This window comes from Oryctolagus cuniculus, chromosome 14 (genome assembly GCF_051225735.1).
Source record: "Oryctolagus cuniculus isolate XC-2025 breed Fujian yellow rabbit chromosome 14, ASM5122573v1, whole genome shotgun sequence".
Taxonomy (NCBI): domain Eukaryota; kingdom Metazoa; phylum Chordata; class Mammalia; order Lagomorpha; family Leporidae; genus Oryctolagus; species Oryctolagus cuniculus.
In genome coordinates, this window is record NC_142880.1 from 82,368,225 (window position 1) to 82,393,808 (window position 25,584).

Below are 25,584 nucleotides of genomic sequence, written 5' to 3' on the forward strand. Positions count from 1 at the left end.
CGAGAAGGGCTGAGAGGTCTTAGCTGATCACAAACGCCATCTAGGCTCCAAGTAGCATACTTTTATGAAAGGACTTCATATATCCAACTAATTTTTAAAAATTTCCAGTGAAAGAATGTCATTATCCAACTAGACATTGCATTTATCCAAATACATAAACAATGTTTATTCTGGTACATTCCATAGCTATTCCGGGAGCCAGAACAAGCCAGACAACCAGAATATTGAGGTGTTTTTAATTGAAGTTGTAGATCAGAGAAACTTTGTTTCTCCTGCCCATATATCTATTCCTGGAAAAAAAAAAGTACTGATGATCTCTATGTAGCAGGAACAGTGCCAGGGAAATGAAGATACATAGACTCATTTCTGTTTCCAGGTACTCACTATCTGATGTACAAGCAAACAGATCATTGCTACTCAACTCTGGAATTCAATATCGTAATTTCTACATGTGCAGATTGCCCTAGAACCAGAAGAGGCAGTGCCTAGCTCTTGCTGAAAGGGTCAGGGACATTTTTTTCTGGAGGTAATGCTTACAGTGATACTTAAATTATTCCAAAAGTTAGTGCTTTATTAGATGCATGTGAAGAGGAAAGGCATCTGGTCCCAGGGAACAACGGAGACCAAAGCGTAGCATGAAAAGATAGAGTGTATTTCAGAGGCAGCAAGTAGTTTTGTGAGGCTGGGCTGTAGGTTGCAAAAGGGAGCGGGCAAGGTAATGGAAAGGTCACAGAAGGAGCTGTTCAGTCTCCAAGGAAATGCAGATTCTATCCTGTGAGAAACGGGGAGCCACTGAGAGAGTGCTCTGACAGGAGAGTGGAGGGACCGTGGGATCAGGACAAGGCAGGACGCTGTCGCAATGCCCACGGAGGAACTAGGAGAACCTGCGCTGGGGTAGTTGCCATGGGGAAAGGCAGACAGACCCATCAGGACCACGCTGTAACTCAGTGATAAACTCATCAGCTTCCGCAGGTCACAACCGCTAATGTTTCATGCAGGCGCCTGTTACTTCATCTCCTCCTTCCATTAGCACTTTTCATCAGCTAACATGCCCCAGTAGTATGTGTTATTTACTGTTTATCTGTCCCTACAGAATATATATAAGCTCTAGGAATGTCAGGGATGTTTGGTTCACTGCTGTATTAACTGCGCATGGCATGTTATAGGTAACACGATTGTGCTCTCCTTCATGGAAATTTGTACACTGGTCTTGTATTGTTATGGAGAGTAAAATTCATTTAACAGAATATTGAATGGTGAAAAGCTGAATGATTTCCTCCTAAGTCTGGGAACAAAGCAAGGATAGCATTTCTGTTCAACATCATGCTGGAATTCTAGCCAGTGCAATAAGACAAGAAAAAGAATTAAAAGGCACTCAGAGTTAAAAAGAAGGTATAAAAGTATATGGGTCATCTGTGTAGACAATCCAAGAAAGCTCCTAGAAGAAATTGCTTAGTAATGTTGCAGGATACAAGACCAATATAATCAATTGCATTTCTATATATTAGTAACAAAGAATTTGAGAATAAAGTTTAGATAATATCATTTATAACATCAGAAATGTGAAATAGAGAAATCCAGCAAAGTACACGAGATCTGCACACTGAAAACTATAAACCATTCTTGAGCGAAATTTCAAAACTTAAGGGAAGAGATACACTGTGTTCATGAGTTAGAAAATTAAATATTATCACAGTATCAGTTCTCTCCTAAATTGAGTTTGTCAAAAATAGAGTATATTTGAGTCTTTTTTCAACCTGCCAATCTCTGCCTATTGATTTTGATGTTTAGACAATTTAATTTGATTATTGATATGGTTAGACTTAAATCTATTATTTTGCTACTTGTTTTCAAATTTTCCCATCTGTTAGTTGTTCCATATTTCCTCTCCTGTCTACCTTCTGATTGAGTATTTTTAAAAATATTTTATTTATTTATTTGAGGGGCAGAGTTACAGAGAGAGGGGGAGACAGAGGGAAAGGTTTTCCACCTCCTGGTTCACTCTCCAAATGGCAGCAACAACTGGAGCTGGTACAATCCAAAGCCAGGAGCCAGGAGCTTCTTCCAGGTCTCCCATGAGGATGCAGGGGCCCAAGCACTTGGGCCATCTTCTATTGCTTTCCCAGGCCCTAGCAGAGAGCTGGATCAGAAGAGGAGCAGCAGGGACTAGAAATGGCACCCATAGGGAATGGTGGTGCCACATTTGGAGGATTAACCTACTGTGCCACAGCGCCTGCGTTCTGATATTTTTTGTGATTCCATTTTTTCTCTTTCGTTGTCTGCTGAAGACTCTTTGCTTTGTTATACTGCAGTAACCACACAGTTTAAGACCCCTTCATAGATTACATCCCTCTTTCCCAGGCTTTGTGCCATTTTTGTCGTAAATCTATTATATACATTGTCAAACCTACTCTGTTATTATTTTGTTTAAATTGCAATTTAATTTTTTAAAGATTTATTTACTTGAAAGGCAGAGTTAAAGAGAGGCAGAGGCAGAGAGAGGTCTTCCATCCACTGGTTCACTCCCCAAATGGCCAAAATAGCTGGATCTGATCTGATCCAGAGCCAAGAGCCAGGAGCTTCTTTCAGTCTCCCACACGGGTGCAGGGGCCCAAGGACCTGGGCCATCTTCTACTGCCTTCCCAGGTCATAGCAGAGAGCTGGGTTGGAAGAGGAGTAGCTGGGACTAGAAATAGCGCCCATATGGGATGCCAGCACTGCAGGTGTTGGCTTTACCCACTAAGCCACAGTGCCAGTACCTGTAATTTACCTTTTAAAGAGATTTATATCATTTTTTAAAAGAAAAAAAAGCTTGCACACTTGCTCATGTTGGAACTGTTTCCGTGCTGTCCATTCCTTTGTGTAGATCGAGGTTTCCACCTGGTGTCATTCCCTTCTGCAAGAAGCTGTGCCTGTGACCTTTTGTGTAGTACAGATCTGCTGGTGCCACACTTTTCCTCTTTGTATGTCTGAAAAGCCTTTATGTTACCTTCATTTCTGAAGGATATTTTCGTTGGGAATAGTATTCAAGGTTGACTGGTGATCACCCTCCAAGGTTTTGCTCCTTTACTTGCATCATTTCTGCTGAAGACCTGCCGCCATTGTGGTGTGTGCTCCTTGGTATATAATGTGTCGTTTGTATGGATGCTGTTTGGATATTCTCCTTACACTGGTTTTGAGTAATTTGTTTGTGATGCTCTTTGGTTCAGAATTATTTTTGATTCTTTTACTCCAGCCTCAGTTCTACTCTCCTTAAAGGTATCAATTTCCTGAATATTGGGCCACTGGAAGTTGTTCCACAGGTCAATGCGTGTTGGGTTTTTATTTGTTTGTTCTGTTTTCATCCTTTTTTCTTCTTCTTCTGTTTGTATGTGATAATGTCTGCTACTATCCTCAGGGTTCTCAAAATTCTTTTGTGCAATTCCAATCTGTCACTTAGTTCCTCCCGGTGGCATGTTCATCTTAGAATCAGTAGTTTGTGTTACTAGAAATTCAGTCTCAGTCTTTAAGATATCTCCCATGTCTGTACCTCAGTAGTTGGCCACAGGTGCTACAGCTGTAGTTATTGTCAGATGGCCTTGACCCTGTCAGTTCTGGGTTGATTTTGATGGGAAGCCGTTTCTCCTTATTGGTCCTGGTCTCCTGCATCCTAACATGGCTGGTGATGTTTTGTCATGCCACACTCTGAATTTTACTTTTTTTGAGTGATAGCTGTTTTTTGTATTTCTGTGAATATTCTTCAGCTTTGTTAGGGTTGCAGTCCAGTTGTTTGCACACAATTTGCTCCTCTTCCCATCCTGTTTTTAAGGTTGGCTAGGTGTGATCCAGAGCTGTGTTTAGTCTGGGGCGAGCTGGTTTTCAATGCTGAGAAAAGAGCCTTGGGAATGCTCTACCCCGTGATCTGAAGATCAGGAGGTTTTGCAGTTCGGTGGTGGAAGCAGGCATTGTTCCTCCAAGACTGGCACTTTCCTCACCATCCAGTTTCCTGCCACGCACCTGCTGTGCTGAGGATTTAAGGAGGACCCTCTATAGCCCTCTCCTGGTAGGTATTCTGTCTTTGGATAGCTATGTCTTCTTCAGAGCTTTGTCCAGCCAACTCCAGCTGTCCTAGTCTCCAGGAATCTCATTTCTCAGGACTTTCACTAGACTCCCATGCCTGGATTCTTGGCACAGGGGCTGGAGGACTCTCTCCAGGCAGTACACCCCTGAGGGACCTAATCTGTAGGGACAGTCGTTGGTTTCAAGTCTCTTGGGAGTCATTCTTTCCAGCTGCCAGATATCCAGTGTCTTCAAAATTGTTTCATGTGCTTTGTACATTATGTTGGTTGTTCCAGGAAGGAAGCTTAAATCTGGTTCCTTAACTCCACAGTATCTCTAAATTATTAAAAAGGAGGAAGAGGCAACACTACGTGTCTTAGGTATCCTGCTATTTGCAAAGACCTTGGGTGCAGAAATCAAGCTGACCCGTCTTCCTGACACCAGATGACTGACACAGGACTTTGCATGTTGTGGGTGCTCAGCAAATGTCTGGTGAAACGTTCACAACGTGCTTACTTCTTGCCTTACGCAAGAAAGAAATGCCGAACAGAGTATGCAGTACGGAAACATTGAGAAATGGTGATCTGTTATGGGAAGTGCTCAAGCGGGGTCGGGGAGGGTGGTGGATCTGCATTCTGGATTGTCCAGAGACAGCCTTGGTTTGCTGCTGGTTTTCCTTCAACACTTGTCCATCATCTCCTTTGCCATAGGTAAGACATTATAAAAATAATTACTAAGGACTCTGGGTTATTACTTGATTATGAATGATTCTCTCTCTAGATATCTCTCTAGAAAAGGATATGCCTCTTGAATGCTTGCTGCAGCTCCTCTCCTGATTACCCACAGAGCAGCAGGTGGGAGGGAGGTCTGGATACTACTACCACCAACCAGCTGATTTGAAAACAGAAATCCTCCCAATTCAGAGGACTTGTTTTAAGACAACATCCTTGCACCATCTTTGTTGCCAGACAACATCCTTTCCCTTCAGGATATTCGGGAAGGTTAAAAAGCCCAACTATTATTTTCAAATGCGAGTCTTTAAGAGGAGGCAGGATGAAGACAAAGGAGCAACTGTCGGCTTCAGATAACACGGCACAGGCTTCCACCCTGGAAGGCAGGACTGAAGTCGGAGCTGCTCAGCAGCGGAGGTTAACAATAAGAAAATGGAGCGGGCATCCCCATGGCCCTGCTGATCAGAAGAACCTGGGCAAGCACTGAATTAAATCGGATAAGCAGGGCTTCAGGTGAGCCAGGCAGTCCTCCAAGTAAACAAGACACGGCCAGTAACGTAACCTCAATTCAGATAAGAGTTTCTGGATAAAGGAGTTTTAGATAATCAGAGCTTTACAGTATAAACAACACCAGGAACATGCGAAGCGGGAGGAACTCAGGTAACAGGGAGCCCGGTATCTATAACCATATTCTGTTCGGCTTCAGATGATTAAATTTCTAAAATGCAGCTGGGTAGGGAGGTGAATGAGATAGAAGAGGTGGGGGAATTAAACAATCTATCCAGCCCGCATCATCAAATGACAAAATGTGCTGGAGCTTCATGGTTGGGGAAGAAGTCAAGACAGAGTAACAGCTGTAAAACACAAGGCTGGAGCAGCCTGGACAGGCAGGTCAGGGGAGAGAGGGGCTGAAGGGCTTCATCAGGGTGGAAGGACTAGCCGTTAGGTCCTCTGGTGCTCTCCCACAGCACAGAGGAAATGGGAAGGAAATGAAAGGGCTGAGTGAGCCCAGGTGGGTTATTGGGTGGGTGCATACAGACCTGGTTAAGACCAACGATCTCTCCACACCACCACCACCACCACCACCTCCTTGTCCCACCCTCTCTTCTGGATCCCAAGTCCCCAGCCAGCCCCCTTCACCATGCGGCTGGGAACCCCAGGGCTTGAGATCCAATAGAATGGAGAGCCCTGCGGTTGGGATCCAAAACCGGTAAAAGGATCAAATCCAGGGAAAAGCGAGAGATGTGGAGACGGTCCTTCCAAGAGGAGAAAGGAGAGAACCTCAGCCAAGCCAGAAAACCACAGATAAAGCAGAGGGCAAGGGCTCCCTTTCTTTCATGACCTCTGAAGGTCTCCCCTGTGTGCAAGTTCTCCCGTGGGCTGAAGGCAGCAGGAAATGAGATGAGTTTTTCTAAGAAACATATTCCTTTTTTGACTGCCTCTCCATATTCTGAGCAAGTCTAAAGAGAGCCTTTGTGTGGTGCCAATTTTCCTTTAACACCTCTCAAACATTTCCTAATACCCTTCACCCTCTTTCCTATGCAAAGACGGAACAGACCTCAATTGAAGAGCACTGGTTGGCAACTGTGGTTAGCGGGAGTTCAATCATGGTGCTTTGTTTTCACAGTATTTATTTCTATTCATGGCAAGCGCTCTGGTTTTAAATTTACAGTAGCTGCATAGTTTTCCTTAAAGTAAAAGCTGCGAAAGGAATTTATTGCATTGAAATTCAAGTGGAGTGATTTGAAGCTGATTATCGAAACAAAATTCATCACTGACCTAAATGCCAAGAAAATGACAGGGTGATATGTTAGAAATAAATGCTGGTCTGGGAATCAGGAATCTGTCCCAGACTCGGGGTGCAATTTGGGGATATGGCTATTTCTTTGTAATTTTTACTAATTAAAGATGTAGAGCTACCAGCCAGTACTTGGTATAAGATGACCAAGTTCTGTCCTGTTGATAAAGTTCTAATCAAAGGCAAAGAAATCAATGTTTTAGTGAGTCTGTGTTAACTCTCATAGGAGCTCAGAAATAGAGGTTGTATGAAGACCTTTGTCTTTAAAGAGGCTGTTGGATCCCAACCACAGGTCTAGGTCATTCCTAAGGGACTTCATGGTTCTAAAACGCTGTGCAAGGATTCAGTCTGAGGGCTAAGAAAGGCAATGATGTGATAGAGAAGACTAATCATAGATTATCACATCAAAATCTCATTTTCCTCATCTCTGCCTCACCTGCCAAGCAGGTAGCTTGGAATGAATCTATTTGAAGTAGAGGTCAGAGGCCACGTGTAACCATTTCCCTTGTCACCTAGACCTTTCCCTCCTAAGGAAGAGTCCATCATCAAAAGCTTCACCCCCTTTGTCTTTGGAAGGTCAAAGGAATTGAGGCCTCAACTACACGAGACGGGTGACATGGGCTTGGGGAGCAAGCTCACGGACTTTGCTTGGCCTGCAGGGGAGGGGCTGCACCTCCCACTTCTGTGGAGCTTCTGCTAGTTGGTCCTGCCCAGAGATTTCCCCATCTGTGGAATCCCCAGAGAGCATCACTTCTCTGCATTCCAATGAAAGCAGCAGGGGTGAGGACAGGAGCTTGAGACACTGACAGCCTAAGCTCAAATTCTGTTTCCTCCAAGGAGCCACCATTTGACGTAAATTTTCACATGCATCTTGCACCAAAACTGCATGGAATGGGTTCAATGTCAGGACAGTTGCTTTTACATTCAGAACCTTTGTGTGAATTAGAAGTGCACATGCTTCCTACCCCAAATGAAATTAGATACCCCATCCTCAGGGCAATGCAGTCTCCCACCCCCGGGCCTTGGCCAGCTTTCGGCACCACCTGCCCCTGCACTGGGTGCATTTGTCAGGGGCTCAACCCACCAACCCTACATGGTGGCCTGACAGTCATCACCATTCTACAGCCCAGAGAAGTTAAATGTTTGTGTTTTTAAAAGATCACTCTGGCTGTTTTGTAAAAAACGGGTTGGAGGAGGATGAGCTTAGTTGCCTGGAGCTGTTAGAAGCCTACGGCAGCTCTTCAGGTCAGACATGACTGGCATTCAAGTGCAGGGGTTGGCAGTAGGGATGGAGAGGCTGACAGGTCTGGGGACAGCTGTAATGGTTAGAGAGAGAAAGATGATGAGGATGTTAATAGACCCAGGGCACAAGTTATTTATCTAAATTCCTGGAGCCAGGAAAATTGACTACATTTCATTCCTACATGGTTATTGTGAGGATCAGAAATAGCATAAAGTTGGAGTGGGCATTATGGTGTAGTGGGTTAAGCCACTACCTGCAATGCCTGCCTCCCATATGGGTGCTGTTTGAGACCCAGCTGCTCCATTTCCAATCCAGCTCCCTGCTAATGGCCTGGGAAAAGTAGCAGAAGATGATCTAAGTGTTTGGGCCCCTGCCACCCACGTGGGAGACACAGATGAAGCTCCTCCTGGCTCTTGGTTCCTGTCTGGCCCAGCCCAGTTCGCTGCAATCATTTGGGGAATAAACAAGAGAATCGATGACCTCTCTCTTTCTCTCTCTCTCTGTAAATTTGCCTTTCAAATACATAAATTAAATCTTCAAAAAAAGATAGCATAATAAAGTGCCAAGCCCATGGCAGCACCTTGGCCAATAGTAAATATCAATGTACTAATTACTGAGCAGGGTTTGAGATTGCTGAGTTAGACAAGAAGCCCTGGTTGGAAGTGGTTTCACCACTTAGTGAGCACCAAGTCAGGCTCCCCCTATAACTTTTAAAGGCAACAGGTACTCAACCCCACGGCCATTCAGCTGATCTGGGGCATGGGGTCTTGGTGTCAGGTCTTTTTTTTTTTTTTTTTAAGATTTATTCATTTATTTTGAAACTCAGAGTTACAGAGAGAGAGGAAGAGACAGAGAGAGAAAAAGAGACAGATAGCATCCATTTGCTGGTTCACTTCCCAGATGGCTACAACAGCCAGGGCTGGGTCAGGCTGAAGCCAGGAGCCAGGAGCTTCATCCAGGGCTCCCTCATGGTTGGCAGGGTCCCAAACACTTGGGCTAGCTTTTACTATTTTTCCCAGGGCATTAGCAGGGAGCTGAATCGGAAGTGGAGCAGCTGATCTTGAACCACAGCACATATGGGATGCCGGTGTTGCAGGTGGCAGCTTTACCTGCTATACCACCATGCTGACCCCATTGGCATCAGCGTTTTGAAAGCTCCAAAGAACGAGTCTGTGGAATCAGATGAGTCAAGGGGAAATCCCAGTGATGACCTTCCCTCTGTCTCATTCTCAGATTTCCTATTTGTAGAAGGAGGATATAAACACGGCCCTTTTGAGGTTGTGTGAGAAGCAGCTAAGCTGTCGTAGATGTTTCAGGCTACCTCTGGGGGCTCCTCTGGCCCTGCCCAGCCTAGCATTGTCACTGGCCCCCAGTGCAGGCTCAGAAGAAGTTGCTGCCCTGACCGTGGGATCCAGAGGTAGCGGGACATACTGGGGCAACAGAGCAGACCCGGGCTGAGAGGTCTCCCCACTCATCCCCTTGTTTAGTCCTTGCCTGTCTCCTCCACTGCTGCCCAAACCCAGGCCCAGGGAGCAGTCTTTCCAAGGGCTCCTAGGGTGAGCTAGGATTTGAATTCCATCCTGCGGGAATCCAGTGCAGGCCATAGCTTATTATGCTGGAGAAAGACTCGTCACCAAAGAGCAGAGCAACTGTCTGTCCAGCCGTGAAGCACTGGGCGGAGCCACCCAGTAGAGGACAGGCGGGCGGCCAGCAGCAGGCCAGGGAAGGCCCCAGGAAAAGAGTTCAGTGGTGCAGCAGGGGCACAGTGCGGGGTTGGGGAGAGCTGGGGGAGTAGATGGGCAAGCTCCCAGGCGCAGAGGGTGGAAAGGATCTGGGTACTGCTGACTTGGGGGTGAGCAGGCCCTGGCCAATGTAGCTTGCAGCTGGGGCTAGGGAAAGATCGTGCGCCAGCCAGTTCAATTAGAATGCATGGGAGATGCCGAGTGTTCCCTAAACCTCTTCTTCATTCCAGTTGTCTGAGTCCATCCTCTCCTACAGGTCACATCCGTGACCTTGTCTGCACGCCCTCCCACGTTCTGGGAATTTCTCCCCCATCCACAAGTTTGTTGCGGGGGAGAACAGCCATACTCTTGCAAGATTACCTGTGCTCTTTGCAGGGGGATTTAGAGGTAAACCCCTCAGAGAGAGCAGCCGCTCTGGTCTGGGAGATTCTGACTTTCTCCCCCTGTGCTGGCTTTTATCAAAGCAGGGGATCTGCTGCTGGTCAGATACAATTGCCTTTGGGTACTGCGCCAGGGCCCAAGGACGTCCCACACCACTGCCTGGGAATGCCAATTTCTCAGAAAGAATTAGAAATCGGCACCAGCAGCAGCTTCCCTGCTAAGTAGAAAAATTACATAATTCCTTCTGCACCACTGCGTTAGGCAGATTTTTTTCTCTCTTCCTGAATATACAGTAAATCCCGAGAGGTTTAAGCCATGGTGTCTCTCCTTAAACACAATATTGAAATCGCTACCAAATTTAAATAAAAAAATAAATTCTGCATCGTGCTAGGAGATTCTCCTGCCAAAAACTCTCACACAATTAACACACTAGCAGAATGTGTTGCTAATTTCATGCCACTGGAGTCTTTCCTGCTTCAGAATATAGAAACAAAATCGGGTCAGAGCTCCAATAATAACCGGATTTTGCTAACATACACAGCCCTGCGCGGTGGATCTGTTGTAGGCATGAGTGAAAAGTAGAATCACAGTGATGCAAGAAATAGCTTACCCCTGCAGAGAGAGCTGGAAGAACTTGTCTGCAGCTTCTGGGGGGGGGGGGGCGGGGAGAGAGAGAGAGAGAGAGAGAGAGAGAGAGAGAGAGAGATTCAGTTCTGTCCAAGCCCAGAACTGTCCTGTTGGCTGGGGCGGGGAGGGGGGCTACATTCTCAACTTCCGTTGTCCATCCTCATACTTTTACAAGGGAAGAACCTACCAGGCAGAAAAAACAGGGAAATACGAACCCAATAAATGTAAGAGAGCTGCGATTCCCCCAGCTTCTCCCTGCCCCCCACCTCTCAGCCTTCCTTACCCTGGAACTGGTCTTTTCCATAACAGAAACAGTGATAATGAAAATATTTTGGCAGCATTGGGGGCGGGGGCGGGGGAGTTTTCACATCGTGACCCTGACCCCCGAATCAATTTTCTTGATTCTTAACCTGACCTTGGCCTCCACTCTCCCTAGCGTTCAATATCCTTTACAATATCTTGAACTTGGGAGACCTTTCCTCCTCGCCTGGACAGCCAAGGCAGATCACACCAGGGGAGCTCGAGAGAGCCAAGACGGATCCTGAGCGACACAGGCTCCGTGCGTTCTATAGGGTCTCCTTCGCACCCAATGCCCAGCGGGCGCAGGCCAGGGTGGGGGCGGCCTGAGCTGCGCTCGCTTGCTCGCCGGCTTCCGGGCTTCAGCGTGCGGCTTCAGCAGCGCTGCGCTCGCCCTGGGATGCGGACGGGAGCGCGCCGGGACCCGCATCCGTCACCCATGGGCTCGCCCAGTGCAGAGACTGGAAAAATTGCGCACATTACTCCGTGGCTGCTTGCATTAATGCCAGGGAGGGAGTGTGCTGCAAAGAGAAAGTGCCAATTTCAGCACACATGTTCAAAAGAGAAGGAAAAAAAAAATCGTTTCCCAGTCCGGGATGCTGGGGGGATGGAGGCATTTAAAGGGGCAGTTTGCCTTTCAGAATCTCGAGCACTGGCCAGGAAAATAAGGGCCCAGCAGAGACAGGACTGCGGGGGCAGCACGCATCTCAGAGAAGAAGTTACTGGCAGGGGCTATTTTTCTGCAAATTAGTTTTCTCCGAAGGGTAACGGTGGGGGAGGAGCAGAGGAAAATGAATGGGAGTTCGTTGAATAATCGCGTATTGTTCTGAGGGCTGCGGTGACCTGTGCGCTGATGCTCCCAGGGGCTGGGACAAGGGTCCCGGAGGGGGTGTCGAGGCGGCGGCCCTGGCGCCCCAGGGATAGTGGCTCCCGGAGCACAGGCGAGAAGGGGCTCAGTCTGTAGGTGCTTCCGGCCCGGGACTGCCCAGGTATCCGGGGAGGACAGCAAGAGCGCAGGCCCCCAACTCTGCGCTGGTCACCAAGAACCGAGGTAAGGGGCAGGGCGGAAAACCACAACAATGTGGCCGGAAATGACAGGGCTAGTCTTCCCGGGGATTCCCAGCGCCAGGAGCTCAGGAGCGCTTAACACAGGGCCGCAGGATGTTTATGCGATAGGAATGGATCGATTCATCTCGAAGTCTTCGTGCCTCATTGTTTCCAAGCTCGCGTTCTGCTTGGAAGGCTCAGCTGTGCTGTTCCTTCACACATTTCATCATTCTAAGCCACTGCTTCTCGGTTTCCCCCACCACCACCCAAAGCCCCTATCCCCCCCCCAAAACACAGAGGAGCTACAAAGCATAAAATCGAGGCGTCTGGGGGTGAAGCCGCAGAGTCCCTTAACAAGCGAGAAGCTTCTTTTCTAAGATTACGCTTGTGTAGCTTTCAAATGCACCTAGGACGGACGGAGATACTGTGCAGTAGCCTGAACTATCTCACATCACAGACCGCATTTTTAATCCCTTTAGTTTCTGTATTGTTGGCTATGTGGACTGCTCAGTGCCTCATGGAGCAGCCCAATCTGTATCAGAAGGGAAAAAAAGGACAGTCACCTATTGAGAGGAATCTACTCCACGCAGCCAAGGCTTATAGCACGAATAAGAAAAAAAATCTAAGTCATAAAATCAAGGAAATGGAGTCATTATAATCAAGGAAAATGGAAACGTGAGGAAGTAACAGCCAGTTTAATCTGTGGTTCCAGACGCACAGGGCCATACCCCAGTTGGGAAGCATCGCGGGGAGATGGCTGTTGTAAAGTGGTGAAATCTCGGCTCCCCTGGCTGTAGTCACCTCCTAACAAAGCGCTCCTGTGCTGTCAGAGCACAGTGGAGCACCAGGTACACAGCAGGTGCTCTATAAATAGTTGCTGAATTGCAAGTTGATGATGATGCTCTGTGTTCATCCTCCTCTTCAGGTGGCCCGTGGGGCATGGGGAATCCGGGGGGCCCACCTCTCCCCACCCCATGAAGGCAGCCAGACAGCTGGGAGGATGCAGCAGGCCAGAGCAGCAGGCTGGATCTCCTACCCCAGGTCAAGCTCTGGGCTGCCCTCCCATCTCTGTCACTGGCTAGTTGTATGATCCTGGAATCTACCTTACTGTGTTTGCAGCATCAAGTGCTAGCCTGTGAAAGAGCTAATTTAACAATTCTACAATTCTGTATCATTAGTTTTTTTTAAAGATTTTATTTATTTATTCGAAAGTCAGAATTACACAGAGAGGAGAGGTAGAGAGAGAGAGAGAGAGAGAAAGAGGTCTTCCATCCGATGGTTCACTCCCCAGTTGGCCGCAACGGCCGGAGCTGCGCCAATCTGGAGTCAGGAGCCAGGAGCTTCCTCTGGGTCTTCCATGTGGGTGCAGGGGCCCAAGGACTTGGGCTATCTTCTACTGCTTTCCCAGGCCATAACAGAGAGCTGGATAAGAAGAGGAGCAGCCAGTACTAGAACTGGTGCCCATGTGGGATGCCAGTGCTTCAGGCCAGGGCACCAACCCACTGCGCCACAGTGCGGGCCCTGTTATTGGATTTATTTTCAGGGGATTTTATGTCTCACCAAGTGGGATGATGCTATTTGAAGGCTGAAGCCAGGGGGAGGATGGGGGAAGAGATGTCAGCTCTTCCCTTGTCTCCCTGAAGCCTCTCTTGCCGGAAGCTAGCAGTGAAGGACTGCCATCTAAAGAGCTGTCCGTGCTGGTTCCCTTGGCCTTATGTTGGGAAGAAAATCCCCAAACTGAACACACACTGCGAAGTGTGGTGAACACCACCAGTTACCTTACCAGAAATTCACCATGGGTTAGGTCATTCACGAGGCAGGTCTCAGAAATCCAGTTTTACATTTCGCTTTGCGAGCTGCAGGGGTAGCTTTCTAGTGTGCGGCTTTCCCGGCACAGGTGTGCAAAGCAGTGAGCAAGCACTGTCATATTAAGGCAGTGTGTTCTAACGCTAGCCCAACTTGTTCGCACTGATTATTACAATGACCCAGGCTTCAAGGTCAAGTCGGGAGGTTTCGGAAACAAAAGGAAGTGCAATATGATTTTACGACTGCAGGTTTTAATGATCAGGCAGAAATGCACACTTTTATGTTGTTCAGTAAAAATGTTGGTGATTCTTAAAATGAAAATGTGGTGTTTTCCACTTGGAAAAAAACCTCAAAACTTGCAAAAATAGATAAATCAGACAGTTCTGTTTTTCATTATAAAAGGATTTTTGCTTTCTCCAGTGATTCACCCCATGGTTCCAGCTTCTTAGAAGAATCTCAAATATTATTTGCTCTCCCTTCCCCCTAAGACCAAATCCAAGACATCTGAAAATATTTTAAGAAAACATGGAACACCTCTGCTGTTGATGTAAGATCTCTTTCCTATGGCCGGAAAGCCTTGAAAATCGTCACGCGTGCGTCCATTTAAGGAATGCCGTCAAGCCCTGGCGTACAGCAGGCTAGGTGCTGGTGCTGGGGACAGATCCCGTTCCCCCAGCACTCCTCCTTGCTCTCCACGGCTTCTCCTTGTGTCCCAGATGCTGGGGGAAACAGTGGATCTGAGCCGTGGGAGAAGGGGCTGATGACATTAGGGTGGCAAGGGACCGCCTCCAAGAAGAATGTTAGGTTGAAGTCATAGTCAACGGTCCACAGAAACCTCCTGCAACTCTTGGAGACTGGCTTAAAGCAGACGGTCTGAGAGTGTGGTCCTTGGAGCTTGCTGGAAAAGCAAACCTCTGGCGTCCCTGCCCTCACCTCTTGAGTCAGGGTCTCTGGGGATGGGATTTTTAAAAATTGCATTTGAATCATACTCCAGGCGATTTTTCTGCATGTTAAAGTAGGAGAACCATCGACCTGAAGTTAATCAGGTTTCACTGGCTGAAGTCCATTAAGAGTCTTGGGTCTCATCTTAATAGTATTGCCAACTGAGTTCTAGCACCTGCCCAGTGCTGTCTCCAGTTTAATCTTCAAAACCACACAAGGGTCTCCCAGCCAAGCCGTTTATGCAAAGTTCCGACTCTGGGAGAAAAACAGCAAATTCTCAGTGATCATCAGAAGGGAAAATATTTGGACAGGTAATTTTAGGAACCGGCTATGGATCACTATGTACAATCATGAAGTTGAGCAATTAGGTTTGGAAAGCCACAGCACAGAAAATAATTAACCTACAAAGTAATCATCTTGGAAGTCCCAAAGCTAATGATTAAAATAAACCTGAAACAAATGATTGTTTAACTTCTAAGCTCTGCTTGTTTTAGTCACAGTGTGCTTCAGGTGTGAGCTCCAGGGATTTCCTCCTGCCTGCAGAGACTGGCTTCAGGATGCCGGCACGTGGCCGTTGGTCCGCCTCCCGTCCCCCGGTGTCGCCAAATGCCACTCCAGTCTGGGTCAAGGAGGTTGGCAGGGCTGCTCAGCCCTGCTCGGTGCCGAGGTGTCTCCAACCCCGGGGTGTAGCCTGCAGCTGGGGTGGGCTTCAGCCATGTTGAATCCTATGTAACCCTGGAGGGCGAGAGATGCTCGCTTCATTTTTATGCAGCTTGCTCTGCACTTTCGTTGGCGGTTTATTATTGCAAAGCATGGCTCTCCCCTCCCCCACGCGCCTCTCCACCCAAAGAAGTGAATTAATAACTAGAAAATGAGACAGAAATGAGATCTAGAAGGGTCTGGGCTTCTGAATGTCACTGTGAGCCAACAGCAGTGGAGAGAAAAGGTTCCTTTCCATCTTTATGTACAGGGCTGTCTGTGCATTGACTTGTTTCCTGACACATGAGCCATGGCTTGAAAAGAATTCAGGCCCCAGCAAATTTTGCATTGAGCTTCAATGTGGCCTCTGGGATTGAATAAGGGCAAATCTATTATACTGTTGCCATGGAGACCCTGGCACAACTGCTGATAAAGAGTGTCTGATGTTTGGTAGGCCTCGTAGCTGGTACATACCATTTAAAGGACGGTGTGTGTGTGTGTGTGTGTGTGTGTGTGTGTGCTTAGCATGCATGTGTGAATCTGCACAGAGCAAGTGTGCCTGCATGGGTGGGTGGGGGCGACCGAGGGAGATGAGTGGAGAACAGGGTGCCGTGGGGGAGGAAGGAAGTGAGGCTGGCTTGGCAGATCATGAAGGAATGCTCTGTATTTTTACAAAGAATTCGTGAATACTTTCTTGCCTCTCAAAATTAATTCTGCCTTCTAAGAATCTACATGTTAAACAGATGGGGGCAGCAGAAGATACACAGACTCTCCCCTCGGCCCCCGTGAAAGGAGTCTGTAATTCATCTGAAAGAGAATTAAGCTAATACAATAAAAGTGAAAATGCGCTCTTTTGCGACCTCTGATGAATGCTGCCTCTTTTCCACTGTCTGAGGATCGATCGTGGGCCTGCGAGGCTCGCCCGCGTTTGCTAGGGCGAGTGAGCAAGAGGACGGATTTTAATCATGGAAATGATTTCCTAACCACGAAACAAAGAAGGCCGGTCTTCCTTTCACATGCGTGGTCTCAGTTTTGCCATTACTGATTGTGCCTGTCCAGTCTTGAGGAGGCAAATCCCACAGTCCCCAAATGCCATGCATGCCACACCTCCGTTTCTGTTTTGCCGTGGTCAGCCTGAACGACTTGGCACCTTTTTTTTTATTGGTGCCCTCCCCGCCATCAGCGCTGTTCCCGGGCGAGAGATGGCACTGGGAATCCCAAGCCCAGCCTCCTGGTTGGTGGTGTGTGAGGCATCACCTAGAGCGAGCGAGCGCGCTGTAGAGCGGGCGGCTTGAACAATGGGAGGCCGGGCAATCTGCGGCGGTTGATAGGATTATTATTATGGCAGAGCGCAAAAAGCGCTTGCTTTCTTTTCTGCTGCTTTGCAGACCTCATAAGGCCTCTCTGTGATTTCTGCATAGTTAATTTGTCAGTTTATAAATTACCACATTATGTTAACGCTGAATGCTTCAAAACACAAATATATGCACAGAGGGCTTGAATATTTGAAGTGTTTTAGTACTATGGGGAAATAATTTTGTTGTCAAGCTGTGGTAGATATAGAACTGCTAGGGGATACACGGCCATTTCATCAGGACTGTGTCGATGATGGCCTCTGAACATCCAAGAGGGAAAATCATCTTTTATCACTATTGTGTACCGTGCCGGTCCAGATGGAGGATAAAACATGCATGAGTTGCCCGCAGCTCTGAAAATAATTATACTCATTTGCCAGAAATGTAGAAAGTGCATCCAACCAAGTTACCACCCATCATAGTGACACTCCGTTTGCATACTGATGAAGTTTAAAGCCAGAGACAATGGCATTGGTATCAATAGCGGAGGGGGGGCTGGGCGCCACCAGTGCCGCAGGATTAATAGCGCCATCATTTTATGTTATGCAGCCTTTCACTTATGCTGCATATCAAAAGACTACTGCCTCTGAGGTTCACCTCGCTGTTTATAAGATTACAGTTTGCTTTAAGACTCTAAACATTAGCGTGGATTCTTTGCAGGTTCCACATGCGAATGCAAAAATATCTGTGTCTGATAAAGTGCCTGCAATGTAATTATGGGTAAATATGTTTGGATGCCATTGTCAGTGCCTGCGTGTGCATATATGTATTTGTGAGTGTGGGCGGGTGTGTACAGACCCACATCCACACGCCTGATGTTGGAAGACTGCGACGAAGATGAGAAGATGATATGCGCATGCTAAGTCCTCCTGCTACTGCAGAGTCATTGATGAATGGGTTTTTTTTTTAAAGTGTAGAAAGAGAATGAATACAAGTAGGACCCAAGAGAATGATTCTTTATATTGCAATCAGCTAGGCTTATATGTACTTGCTTTAATAGTAGAAATCAGCAATAAAAAGCATACACTTGGTTATTTAATCCTTGCTGAGTAAAAGAGAACGTCTTATAATGACCTCTCAAAAAATCAGAAAATACTAGATTATTTTGATATGCCTCTCGTTTCTGGGCAAATAATCAGCACAGCCATTGCCAGGTTAGCAGATTTCATGAAATGTTTGAATCCAGCAAACACGCATGTAGAACTACAAGGCCCTTCTCTCATGCAACCCAGAATTCTCATAGGTGCTCCTCAGTTTGAAAATAGCCCAATCACGATGTTGTCACGATGCTTATTTTTAAGTAATGGTTTTAATTAAACCCCCTAAAAAGGAAACAGTTCTATAGCCCTCTTCTATGGACTGTACTCTGATGATTACACAAGTGCAGGTTCCCTCTGGTGTCATGGGGGCCGGGATAACAATCTCCATCTCATCACGCGTGAGAGACGCCGTACTTCACTCTGCACAAGGCTTCCTTGCAATCAGAGGAAGGGATATGCACTGTGAAATTATAATACAGCAACCAAGGAGAAGGTATTTCGACTGAATTGCTTCAAAGACAGGAACGCAATGCAGGATATCACAGAATGTTTTTATAGGGCAACAAATAGAGATTATTCCAACCAGCTGGGGTGGGCTGGACCAACAGACTCTACAGGTCTTCCAGGTCTGCTTTTCTTGGGATGGCCTCTGACACACAGAGGGCCCAGGGCATCCCCACAGCTCCACCGTGAGCAGTTGAGAGCGCGCGAGGCCGACACACAGGAGAACTTCCACGGGGGTAGGTGGCAGGTAGTACTCTCGGTAAACTGAGTGCAGGAGGAGGCGAATTTGGAGAAAGGATGTTTTGCTTTCTCTTGTTTTGTCTATACTGAGGACATCTTCAGAGTAATGATAAAAACATGAGCATAGTCTTGAGACCGTCAAGTTTAAATTTTTCAAGGAAGTCCAGGCAATGCTCATGGGGTCAGATACTTCTGAGAAAAACAGGCACTAAATTTATTTTAAGTGTATTGAGAAATGAGGCCAATCTTCTTGTCTTCAGAACTATTATTACTGATTAGCATTTGCATACCAGAGTTTTTCACATGGTCTCAAAACTTAAAGGAAAAAGAGTGGACAGAGAACCAGACAGATGCACGCACACACACTCACACACACACACGCACATGCACACAATCACACATAAGCTAAGGAGGTAGAAGGGCCAGGAATGGCTTTACAACATGGAATCTGTGTGTATCTATCTTTAGTTCTTGTTACAAGTTAAGGAGTAGATATGGACACCTATTTTAGAGGTAAAGAAACAGAGGCCTGTGACAATCAGTAACCCAAATTCATACAGGTAATAAATCAGAATGATTCAAATGTGAGTGTGCCTGACTTCTAAGCTCACACTGATTGTAGAATACCAACGTGTGCCAGCTCGCCAAGAATCTATCAAAAGTCCATAAAGTGCTAAATGCAAGGAGACTTAGTAGGTAAGGCCTTCGTGCTGAGAGAATGAAGTGAAAAAGACCTATGAGTCAGTGATGGCGACAACAATGACAGTTGAGTACGCGAATGTCTGGTGCTCAGACTGAAGCAGTAGTCAGAAGGTGTTGGTGACCCCACTCTTGAGGATCAGCATGGAAATCCTCTTCCCTGTGTGGTTGGGGTCCATGCGTAAGACACCCAAGTGTCCTGTCGAATGCATGACCTTCCCTTCTGTTTATTTGCCCTACTGTCCTCACGGCATCAGAGGACATTAAAACACGCAGTGAGTGTTCCCTCCCCTTGTCCCCTTTTCTTCCTGAACAATTTGGTCCTAAAGTCCTAGGTGAGGCAGGGCAAGGTTGACATCTGCTTCTGAAGAAGCAGAGAAGCCACAGATGCACAGAGCGGGTGTCGAGCCTGAGTGGACGGGGGGTTGCACAGAGAGCGGCAGAGTTGCTTGACATAGGGTGTCAGAGCCGAGGCAAGGTAGCCCATGTGTCCACAAAGGGAACTGGCCCAGTGCAGAGAGTTGGAGCCCAACCAGAGGGAGGAGGAGGTCCACGGTGGGCAGGACAGCTTGCTTTGGTGAGTCAGAGTCCAAGCAGAATGAAGTGGGAATCCTTGCATAAACACAACCCAGTGTGGGGTATCACAGCCCACTTAGGGTTTGGAGGCTGACCATGCAGAGAGGTGGCTGGGCAAGGGGTGACAGAGTCCACGCAGGAAGGGGATGGGGAGAGGAATAGCAGACCGGTTACAAACAGAAGTGTTAACCAAGTAAGTAAGTCTACTTAGGATAATGTCAACTAGATTATTCACGGCTGGAGAAGGGAGTTACAAATATGGAAAGGGAGAAAACTCGCACAGACTTTGTGGTGTTGATTTGGAATTAGAGCTATCAGCATGACTCATAGTTTTCACTGTAAGTATATTTTGTAGAAAGAAATCTGAATGTAACAGACATTCCTTAGCTCTTTCTGCAATGAAAAACTAGGAGCAGGAATAATCCAATAGTTCTCCACTGAAAGGAGCCAGGACTCTTTGGAGAAATGGCTGGTTCCTTGGCTGGGGCTGAGAACACAGAAGGGGAACTTGGGGCATCCATTTTGCAGAAAGGGTAGCTGATCAGAGAGAGGTTAGATAACTTGTCCAGGTCACACAGCCAACGACTGGGGAAATACTGAAACCGAGACTGTCTCTACACTCAGATTGTTGGAAACTTGGCTTCTGAAGTTTCAATTCCACAGAGACAGCAAGTGGAAGCCAGAGATGATGCATTGTAACTGAGACTTATACAAGAAAGACAGTGTGAAACTCTATTTAAGAGATCAAATTCCCAAACAAACTCTGTCACACAGGATGTTTAAGGTGTTGATGATTTCCCCACTCTGATTTTTGTTAATAAACAGAATCACCACCAAGCCTAATCCCCTGGGGTGGAGGAGACCTCCCCTGCCAACTGAGCAAGTCCATGGCTGCATGCAGCAGTCATCAAGCTCAGAGGTCAGTTCCAGGAGGACATCAGAGACCTGTTGGGGGATGTGAGTGCTTTCTGAGCCCCACCCCTCAATAACTGTGCAAATCCTTTGTCCAAATCCTTAACCACTTTACTTGGGTTTCTTTGTAAAGTAAGGTTCTTGAACCAGATAATCTCTAAAATTCCAGGGTGTCATCATCATTCTATTCTGCTTCTTTTCTAAGGAGACTGAAGAAGCCTTGAGAAGTTTATCCAGTTGTTAGTTTTAGGCTAATGCATTCTGCCCTGTTAATGGACTGTTTCCCAAGCAAGATAGTGGGTTAGCTCACCAGGATCACCCACTTCTGAGTGGACCTCAGGCCTGGAACGCTGTCAAGTGGCCATATGAAAACGGTGGATGAAGTAAGAAGCTGAAGATGGAAACTCTCAACCACAAGGCCAAGCTGTTAAAAGTCAGTTCCTACCCTCCCAATATTAAAGTGCTCTCTCTTTCTCGGGGATGACATTGTAGCGTAGTGGGTTAAGCCTCCCCTGGCATCCAGTAGGAGGGCCACTTTGAGTCCCAGCTGCGCTACTTCTGATCCAGTTCCCTGCTAAGATGCCTGGCAAAGCAGTGGAGGGTGGCCCAAGTGCTTGGGCTCCTGTCACCCATGTGGGAGAACTGGATGGAGTTTCTGGCTCCTGGCTTAAGCCTAGCCAAGGCTCAAAAGTTTATGGCCATTTAGGGAGTGAACCACAAGATGGAATATCTCTCTTGTTCTTTTTGTCTCTCCTCCTTCTCTCTGTAACTATTCCTTTCAAATAAACAGATACATCTATTTAAAAAAATGTTCTCTCTCCACTTTTCTTCCATTCTCTCTCTCTCTCTCTCTCTAATAATTCACACCTTTCAATCTCAATCAGATTACCAGGAACACCATGAACATTACTTTATCTCATAGTCTCCTGATACAAAGGAGTGTTTTTTTTTTTTTAAAACATAAACTTGTTAAAATTCTGAAGCAATCACAAATTTACAGAAAAGTTGCTAGTAAAATACAAAGAACCCTACTCCCACCCCAAGCCATTTGGACCACATGCTGTTGTTTTTGGGGATGCTGGGTGGTCAGGCTGGCATCTTAAAAATCTAAAGCATAAGGATATTATGAAGATTAAATGAGTTAATGCATGTGGTAGGCAAAATACTCCCACCCCCACTTATAGAAAGGTAGAAAACTAGAATGAATTATGTGTTGGTAGTTTGGAATTGGCTGTATTCAGTGTGAGTCTTGATTTCCAACAGAAATAGAAATCAAAATCGTTGTAATGCATACTAAGTTAGCCCACTGTAAGAACCAGTAGTGATGATCTTGGTCTCCAATGCCATTTCCTGCCAAAGGGAGCCTGGGACCCTTGAACAAATGGCTGATTCAGGTCTGTGGCAGGGAAAGCACCTGGGAGCCTGGAGCACCTTCAGGGATTAGGAATAAACTCCAGGAAGCGTAGGTCTAAGCTAAGCCAGCTTGAAACAGATCCTGCTGGCAAAATTGGTGGCAATTTAAGCAGCAAAATAGATAGATTATGACCCATGATTAAAATTCTCAGAAATAATGAAGAGTGGATTGAAAGTTTGATGTTACTGGGTATATATGCAGTTTCAAAATACCTCTTCCAAAAATTATTTATTAACTATGAAAGAAAAAATAGTGGTTGCACCAGGAAAGTCTTTCTTAGTCTACCTTAACTAAGTCATCATTGTGAATACTACCAGTAGTAGGACAGCTAAAAATTGTGCAGTATCTGATTAAATGCATGGAAAAGAACCCAGTATCACCTCATTTGTGATATTCCTGCATAAAAGGATGAGGAAACATCAGAAAAATTCAAATTAAGGAACGTTTTGCAAGATAACTGGCCTGCAGTTGTCAAAAATGTCAAGGTCACAATGTCAAGCCCAGATGGAGGAACTGCTCGAGTTGACAGCTAAAAAACACAGCAACTAATTGCAATCTAGAATTCTTAGGCAAACCGGGTTCTTCTCCTACAAGAGACAATTTGGATACAACTGTCAAAGCTTGGGTGGAGTCTGGAGAGTAGAAATATTAAAGTACCACATCGTGAATTTTCTAATTTTGCTGGTTATATTGTAGTTGTGTAGGAGAATATTCATTTTTAGGGGAAATAAGACACCCTTGAATCCCTGGAAACCATGCATATATCCCTTACCTGACAAAGAGACTTTGCAGGTGTGATTAGGTTATTATTTTGAGATATGAAACTGTACAGAATTATTCAGGGGTAATCACAAGGATCCTATTAAGTGGAAGAGGGATGCAGGAGAGTGAAGAGGCAGAGAAGGAGGTATGTGAAGGAAACATAGGTTGGAGTAGGGGCTGGCACTGTTGCAGCCTGCAGTGCCGGCATCCCATATGGGCATCAGTTCGAGTCCCTGTTGTTCTGCTTCTGATCCAGTTCCCTGCTAATGGGAAAGCAATGGAGGATGGTCCAAGTGCTTGGTTCCATCCACCCATGTTGGGGATTGGAATAAGCTTCTGGATCCGGGCTTTGGCCTGGCCTGGTCCTGGCTGTCCCGGCCATTTGGGAGTGAACCAGTGGATGGAAGATAGCGCCCTCTTTCTCTCTCACTCTCTTGCTCTCTCGCTCTCTCTCTAACTCTACCTTTCAAATAAATAAATAATAAATTTTTTAAAAAGGTTGGAGTAATGTGATTTCTGGAAGGGGAGAGGAGCCATGGACTGTGGGCAGCGTGTAGAAGGCGGAAAAGGGAGGGAACAGAATCCCCCGCCTGTGGAAGGGATGCAGCCTGGCGGATTGCTCTCATTTTAGTCCCATCAGACCCACTTGAGAGTTTGACCTCTGAAACACCGAGAGGGTGAATTTGAGTTTGCTTGAGCCACTGCATGTGGGGTCATTTGTCCCAGCAGCGATAGAAAACCAATAGACTGATGGGGGTGCAGCACTTGCAGCAGTACCAGTACATCATAAGTGCAACCATCTGTTTTCCTGTTACCACTGTTGTTTTTAGTCTTTCAAAAGCATTCAACTTAGTTTTCAAAGGAACAATAACTTGCTTTGCTTTTGTACTTAGTTCCGTGGATTTCAACAGTACTTGATACCATTGCATATCTATGGTACAGGTGGTATAGAAAGGCTTGTCAGGGCTGGCACTGTGGCTTAGCAGGTAAAGCCGCCACCTGCAGTGCTGGCATCCCATATGGGCGCGGATTCTAGTCCTGGCTGCTCCTCTTTTGATCCGGCTCTCTGCTATGGCCTGGAAAAGCAGTAGAAGATGGCCCAAGTCCTTGGGCCCCTGCACCCACGTGGGAGACCGGGAAGAAGCTCCTGGCTCCTGGCTTTGGATCAGCGCAGCTCTAGACGTTGTGGCCAACTGGGGAGTGAACCAGTGGAGGGAAGACCTCTCTCTCTCTCTCTCGCAAATAAATAAATAAATAAATAAATCGAAGGAAGGAAGGAAGGAAGGAAGGAAGAAAAAAGAAAGAAAGAAAGAAAGAAAGAAAGGAAGAAAGAAAGGAAGAAAGAAAGAAAGAAAGAAAAAGAAAGAGAAAGGCTTGTGAATCTGTCAGTGCACTGACTATCCCACCCCACTCTGGGCTTTTGGGTGCTGACCATGTGGACTGCATAATGAACTTTTAAAAAAGATTTTACTTTTTATTTATTTGAAAAGTATAGTCAAACACACACACACACACACACACACACAGATCTTCCATTTCATGGTTAACTCCCCAAATGGCTTCGAGGCAGAGCTGGGCCAGGCTAAAAATAGGAGCCTGGAACTCCATCTGGGTCTTCCACATTGCCCATGTGCTTTCCTCCACTGTTTTCCCAGGAGCACTAGCAAGAAGCTGTATCAGAAGCAGAGAGCAATGCCAGCGTTTCAGGTAGAGGCTTAACCCTCTGTGTCAATGCTGGTCCCTATATTGTGCTTTCTTGCACGCTGTTGTATGTTCCTCCAGTCTGGTCTTGAGGTCTCTCATGGGAGTGGCAATCAACTCTAGCCCTGCCCGGGTGGGGCTCCAGGGCAGGCAGTCATGGGTGTTTGTGCTGTGCCTTTCACAGAATACTTCTCTACTCTGACAGTGGACCTAATTCTTAAGTGTCCAAACTCTAACCAGGTGTCCCTCCCACAGGAGACTTTTTTATACTGGCAGATGCCCTAGTGGCTCTTGCTGGATCTGCGTCCAGCTCATGTCTACCAACATAGCCACCTTGTAGGGGACACTCGACCTGGGAGGAAGTTGGGTTCTGGCAGAGCTGGGGAGCTATGGGCCAGCTCCAGCACACACTGGCTACAAACATCGTTTATCTTGATTGACTGGAGAAGAGTATTGTTTTGTCACAAAGCATTTTTTTCAGCCCATTACTGAATCATTTGAGTCTGTTTCTCAAAAATATATAACTCATTTAGTTTCTTGTATTCCTAGAAAATGTGTGTGAGCTTTGTATCACGAACCTAACGTGATCATTGATATAATGAACTGAACCTGTACTACTGGCATCTAAATCTTAAAAGGCACAATGGGAAAAAGAAGAAAAGTTGAGCTTATATTGCTATAAAATATTCATACGCTTAGTATTATAGTTGATCTGGTTTTGGAAGTTGCAAATAATCACTGGAAGCCGTACTATATATTTATTTTATCTGGCAAAATGATCAAAGAAGTTAAAAATATTATTCTTTCTTGACATTATTTTAAAAGCTTTTGTTATAAAGCACTGAATGTATCACAAAATATGATCTTATTTATACATGCAAAAAAAAAATCAGGTGCGGATGTGTCGGGCAGGTAAGATGTGGAGTGAGTAACGCCAAAAACACATAAAACCCCTGCAGCTGCTTCATTGCTTACAGATCCCGGGGCTAAGGGGGCAGCATGCCCCACATGTTCATGGGAAGGGGGCAGT